This window comes from Dendrobates tinctorius, unplaced genomic scaffold, assembly GCF_039654945.1.
Source record: "Dendrobates tinctorius isolate UK_male_01 unplaced genomic scaffold, ASM3965494v1 ptg000207l, whole genome shotgun sequence".
In the NCBI taxonomy this organism is placed as follows: domain Eukaryota; kingdom Metazoa; phylum Chordata; class Amphibia; order Anura; family Dendrobatidae; genus Dendrobates; species Dendrobates tinctorius.
This window is the reverse complement of record NW_027361874.1, coordinates 1,461,415-1,468,075: the sequence shown is the minus strand read 5'-3', so window position 1 is coordinate 1,468,075 and position 6,661 is coordinate 1,461,415. Positions and strand designations below refer to the sequence as shown.

At 38.6% G+C, this 6,661-nt stretch overlaps 1 long non-coding RNA gene across 1 annotated transcript in view; it reads right to left on the bottom strand.

Annotated features, from left to right (window-relative positions):
* Window positions 1–1,567: 1,567 nt before the first annotated feature.
* LOC141057986 (uncharacterized) overlaps window positions 1,568–6,661 on the bottom strand; it is a 48,502-nt gene continuing 43,408 nt past the window's right edge. The window contains exon 3 of the long non-coding RNA XR_012222062.1: window positions 1,568–4,048. This is a non-coding gene — a long non-coding RNA (uncharacterized lncRNA). The remainder of the gene's footprint in view (window positions 4,049–6,661) is intronic.

Genomic DNA, 6,661 nt, shown 5'->3' with positions numbered 1-6,661 from the left:
TGACAGCGGTGTTCTCCCACCAGGGTCAGGGATTCTGCCTCCCACAGTCTCTCCTTGCAGGTCAGCGTCTTGTTACTGAACGCCTCTTGGTCACAGGGGAGCGTCTCAGCATATGTTCCGGTCTCTCTGCTGGGGGCGTCTTGTCGAGGGACACAGTCTGTCTGTGGGGCAGGGTCTCCTCAAGAAGGGGGGTCAACAGCCTCCCTGGCAGTGCAGTGCCAGGCTTCAAGTACTCACTGCCCTTTGCCCGTGTCTGCGGTCTCTCAGTCTCCAGCCACTGCACCCGTCTCCTCTCTGCCCCTGCGTCAGCGTCCTCCTGCTTCTGCTGTCTGTGCTGTTCAGCTGGAAGCGCACGCAGATCTCCCGCTCTCAATCCTGACCTCTTCCTGTTCCTGAACACAGAGCAGTCCCCTAAAGCATCCCCCGGGGAACCTAATGCCCTGCTCGATGGTTCCGGGCACAGAACCAGGAAGGCAACCTCCCCTCGGATCCTTTCGGTGTTTCACCCCCTTACAACTGGAGCAATGGAAAAGCAAGATTTAAGTTCGTGGAATAGCGGAATCCGAACAGTTCCAAGAAGTAGCCTTAACCCCATATGATGTCCACATTTAGCTCATTTTTTAATTGCAGCTTACATTGGAATTAAATTGACAATTTCATTAAATGGATAAGGCTAAAATGTTTCCTCATAGAAATTAAGACTTGTGGTCAGCATGTTGAATGCATGTCTATCATAAATGACATTTGTCCTGTTTATGGGTTAAGAAAGTTTTACACAAATGGCCACAGGTGCTGAAAAGCAAGGTTTAAAGACAGCTTTAGGGACCTATATGAGGCATGGAAATCTGTATTGTTGCACCAGCTATACATTAAGTGTGTTTGACTACAGTGCTTAGGTCTATTGTATTTATTCTTTACTCTATAGATTAGCAGCAAAAGAAAGTCCGACGTAAGCAATACCAATGCTCAGTACATCTTTTGTTTATATAAAAATTCAATATAAGTGAATTATTTTTTCAGCTGAGCCTTACATGCATCTATCAATATCTAAACAAGAGTTCTACTGCATTAAGTTCTTTATTTTTCCTGCTGTGAAAAATTATTTCCACTAATTTGTCATACAGGTGTCCAGAGACAACGTGCCAAAAAGTACAGAAGTAAGAAAGATATAACACCCACAGACAACAAAATATGTCTGCACTTATTAAAAGCATATCCCGCTCAATCACTGTTCTTCTGTTACAGCCAGACCAGGATTAGGAAATAGCTCCCTTTCTACAATTAGATGGTATGTCAACTTGACTTGTTTCTTTTGACTTGACAGCTTATCACACCAATTTGCTTTATCGTGCCAAAACCTTCCAAGAGGAGATTAGACACGCTTCACAAAATACAGTTTATAGTTTAATGAACACCTTGAAAGATACAATGGAGAACTACTTTCTGTTAATGTTACCCACAGAAACCAAGCATATGCCAAAGAAGCCAAGGAGGCTGAAGAGTAAAATGCATTGATGTTTAAGTCACAAATAAGATTGAAAAATCTTTATTTAGATTGCTTAAATAAATTTGTGTTTTTTATTAGATATTATATAAACAGTTATAACAGTGATTAAAACCTTAAAGAGGTTGTCCAATCTGGTTAATCTCTTCTGCATGCCCTATAAGGGCACATATCAGCATCATGGAGGGTAGTTGGTCACTGCTTCAGACCACCTTAAAGAGAGCCAGTTCAAAAAGTAACTTATTCTGGAGAATTTAACCACATAATACATACATGCTAATTTCCCTGTATAGTGGCCACAGCATGGTATATAAGTGGGTGCAAAGGGCTTCCCTGATAACAGCTGGGGTGGTGGCTTTAGGAAGACAGACCAGAGTGCCAAGGCATTCTAAGGGCTTGTTCACATGCTGCATTTTTGCTGCTGAAATGCTCCGTATTTTACAGAAGTGATAAAGTGAATGAGATCCCTGAAATCTCACGTACAGGCTGCTTATTTTTTTCTTTGCAGATTTGAACCATCCATGCATTTTTTCAAATCGGCAGCATATAAATTCTTACAGCTTTTTTGCAGTTTTTTTCACCCATTCAAATGAAAAGAAAAAGCACGTACAAACACATAAAAAACACACAAAAAAATTAAAAAGTGAGAATTTTACACCTCCATTTTCTTGCAGAAAAATCTACTGCAGATACACAACTTGTGCACATACTCATGAAGTTCCAGAGATTTCCTATTAGTGAGTATTTTTTTCTGCTTATAAGACTGTGCTGACTGTAGCGTCAAATTTCTGTAATACAATCCTGACTCAGTAACCACTTACCAAAAATGCAATTAAGACCCTAAGGTTAGCGTCACACAAGCAATTTTCTGTCATCAGAGCGATTATGATAATCTCAATTTGATCAGAGTTTAATCAGAGTGTGATCATCGTGTGATCAGATTTTTTCGGATGCGGAGAGAAAAAAAGTTCCTTCTTCTTCTACATGCAATGTGTCCATGAAAATGTTTTCCATGGACCCATAGACATGAATTGCCGAGTGCCATCCGATATCGGAGGCAACTCATGCATGCAGTGATGCTTCATAGAATAACAAGGGGATGAGTTCTAGCCATCAAAATAATGGATAGCACTCATCTGATTATTACGGTCATGTACACGAACCCTAACACAGAATTGTTTTCACGCTACTGTGTTTGGTGCTCTTAGTGGACAAAAGCACTTCTAATTGTTAACACCCAGGGAGCCACATGAGATCCAACTTGAAGACACTTTAGAGCCAATTGTTGTTCCTAAGATACTAGTAGGTGAAAATGGTTCTTATAGGCTGTCACTTGAAGAATGGAACCTATGAACAGGGTGAAATATTCTGTCACATAAATTGTTTACCCACTGATTACTAAACCAAACATGTCATGGTGAATAAATATGTCATTTGATTGAGCAACAACACTCCGTAGAACTCCATAGAATTTAGTAAAAGCAAATCAGCAATGTCCAATTAGGAAACATTACACTTTCCTAAATACAAACATTTGCTGCTTAATGCTCGTGTAGATTGCAGATTATTTATTATCGCAATAATAAAATATTTTCTATCCAGTCTAAAATGCAGTCGGAAAATGTTTCTGTCACTATGCCAACATCCAAAAATGAGCATTTTGTTTTCTCTCAATTAAAATGTTTCCATTTGCTCATTTTTGTACTGCACCGATACGATCTACTCCATTAAGCCAAACAAACAGCTTGGTTTTCTTTCCTAACGCGTTCTTCCATGCATTTTTAGCTGCATTTTTTTTCCAGAGAAACGCTTGTTAGTAGTCTATAATAAATCTTGTGAATGCTAATGCTCATGTTTGTTTAGGTATTTTTTTGCGTTTTAGTGAATTTTTGGTCTCAGCGTGCTGCAGATTTGGCATTTACATTAACTTACACATTCTCTAAGTCAGTTTTGCTTAAACATGAATGATGACATGAGTAAAATCTGTGAGAAAACAGACAACCGAGCTTATAATTTGTTAATGTAGAGCTTAAGTTTAGCTCAGCCATAGCATTACTTCTATAGTAAATCATGAGTCAATGTATAGGTGTAAGTCTAGGTTGTCACATACCGGCTCTTCCATTAGGACTGTAACATATGCTACATCTTATAAATTCTGCTTTGCATGCTACATCGCATACATCACATTCGTATTTATCTTCTTGAGAAGTCACGACACAAGACACGGAAAAGCTGATAATTCTTCTGGCTGAGGGTGGTATTCTTCTAATAGCCAGATGTAAAGATTGCTTTCAGCTTTAAACCAGTGGTCTCCAAGGTCCAGACAGCTGCTTATTCTGTCTACCCATCTTCCTAGTGTCGTCAGTCACTCAGTACTCACTTTAGAAGCCCCCATGACCAAGAATCTTCGAATAGGCTTGTTATACATTGTGCTGTAATTCATGTCGATCACAGCTGATCCTCATTTCTCTTCGGAGCAGTGGTATTTTTTTTGTTTCTTGTGAGACACCTCTTTGGTACACACAGCTATCATCTTTTATATACCTGTAGTAAAATATATATTTAAAATGGTAATCTCATCTCAGAACTTTGTAACAGGTCCACAGGATATGCCATACATGTCTGATAGATGAGGGTCTCATCTTTGGGACTTACACCTATCTTGACAACAGGGCGCTGCCTTGTGCTGCTATGTATGGAGTGATAGTCTCTCATGCATGGCTCTCCGAAAATAAAAGTTAAAACATGTTCCGATACATCAGTAGGCAAAACAAGTAAACTCTCTCACAGAGCATGCCCCAGGACTACAAGACAACAGTGGTTGCACTAGGAATTTAAATGGCTCGTGATTAATTATTTAAGCCTTACTGGGCTTTATTAAGGACCATTGATCTGGATTAGTTGATGCCATTAGCCAAAATGCAGTCTATTAACAAAAACAGTCACTAGCCAAAATGCAGTCTATTAACAAAAACAGTCAATGTGATGGAATTGGTGATAAACTAAGCTAATGAAAACATTACTCCAGGGTTTTGGTTATTTTTCAGCGCTGGAGTGGTGTTTCTAGTGTAAGGTCCCTGTCATTGGTCTTTTCCTCACCCTCTGGCATCGTCACATTTATCAGCATTGCTCCATTCCCGCAGGCAAAAAGCTCTCAATGCAATCTATGAGAGCCAGAACGATTCTCTCATAGACTTATGTTGAGTAGTGACCACTGCCTCCCTCCATGAAACACTTGAGCAATCCAACAGGTCACAAACTGCCAGAGACTGACTGGAGCGGCGATGAAAAAAGGGTGAAGACTCTGAAAGAAGAGCATAGGAGTAGAGTCAGGGACCTTAGATTCCAAGCACCTCTCCAGTGGTAAAATTTAAAAAAAAATGTTGAAGTGGTGCTTTAACAGGAAAGATTTGTATTGAGTGAATATAATTATTTTATGTACACACATTCCGTATGTGCAACTAAAAAATTAGCTGCAAGCACTAAAGTATTGGAAGGAAAACTGCTGCATAAAATGCGCATGATTGTGCTGTGGTTTTGCATTGTATTTTTTTCCCCCATTCATTTAATTGGTTGAAAAAATGCTGCACAAATCTGCAGATTTAAGTAAAAGCAATACAAGTATGGTATTGCCACCATTATGCTAACCTGGAGATTTATAATGACAAGTCTTTTATATTATATAAAAAATTTAAATTTTGCTTTGGTTGGTTAGCAGAAAATCCAGAATTGGCAATGCCACTGGTTCTCAGTGATATTTTCCACATATTAGTATCACATTACAGTCACCAACAAAATGGCCCTGCATTATAATGCTAAACTTTATCTTTCCCTCTCCTTTTGCAGAACGAAGAGTGATGGCAGACAAATGTGAGAAGATCCCACCAACATTTACTGCAGTCATAATGCGATTTAGTATTACACTTGCTTTTCATGACACATGTCAGCAGTTACTCCCTCTAGTTTTTAAAAATATCAAACCTTATTAAATAATTTTTCATATTTTATACAACTGAAAAATGGAATTGTAAATTTTTTTTTACACTTTTTAAATTGCTTCTGTATTACTGCAGTGGGCTTTGGTGACACGAAGCTATTGGGAATCCACCACTAACTTAGCCAAGGTAAACTGTGTATTTTGGTTATGCACCTGATCACATGAAAATATGTTAGAATAGCGCAAATTGTCTCAGATCTTGCCACAACATGTAATAATTGCCACAACATGTATTCATTAAACAAACAATATAGAAACTCCCCAAGGTACAGATACTTAGTCAATTACCATCGGTAAGCTAACATTCATAATCACCGTAGGTGGGGACATATGTTCTACTTGGCATTTATAATATTGATGTAATGGAATTGTGTCATATGTCATCTTACAGCGTTCTATGCCATATTAATTTACTATTGTCTATTTCAAAAGAATTTATTTCTGAAGATTTTCAAGCTTCACATGTTTAGACACCACATGTATCGATTTATCAACCTAGTGCAGATTTTTTACTGCTGATTAATACATTACATTTACCAATTAAAGAAACATTAAACCTAAAAATGAATGTGTAAATGATACAAAAATTTTAGTTATACTCACATTTTCTGCAAGATCCTAAAAAAATTCTGCCTTGTATAAATCCTAAAGAGGAAAAAGGAGATACCCCTAGCTGCCGGTCCCCTGATATACATCTCTATTCAGTCCGATAATAGGTGGTGTGGCCTGTTGCAGTCTATTCATAGCTGCCCACCACATGATAGCTGTATCTATTTAGTCCAAGAACATGGGACGTTCTTCCTTCTAGTAGCAATAACAAAACACTGGTTGTCACTTTCAAACTGAAAACTAGTGTGTACAGGTGCAAACTATGAGTAGCTATCTCTATACATAACTTATAGTGATAAGTGAATGTGCTCTTCAACTAACAAACAGGAAATCCATGCATGTGTTGTGGCTGTCTAACAGCTGTGAGACATGCAGCCATGGGGTCTCAAACATATTTTTGAGCATGCCGTAGACACTCGGTTAGCACACAAGCATGCTCGGATAACACCTTATCCAAACTTGTTTGCTCATCACTATTAGTTATGTATAGAGATGGCTACTTAGTTTGCACCTGCACACACTAGTTTCCAGTTTGGAAGTGACAGTCAGTG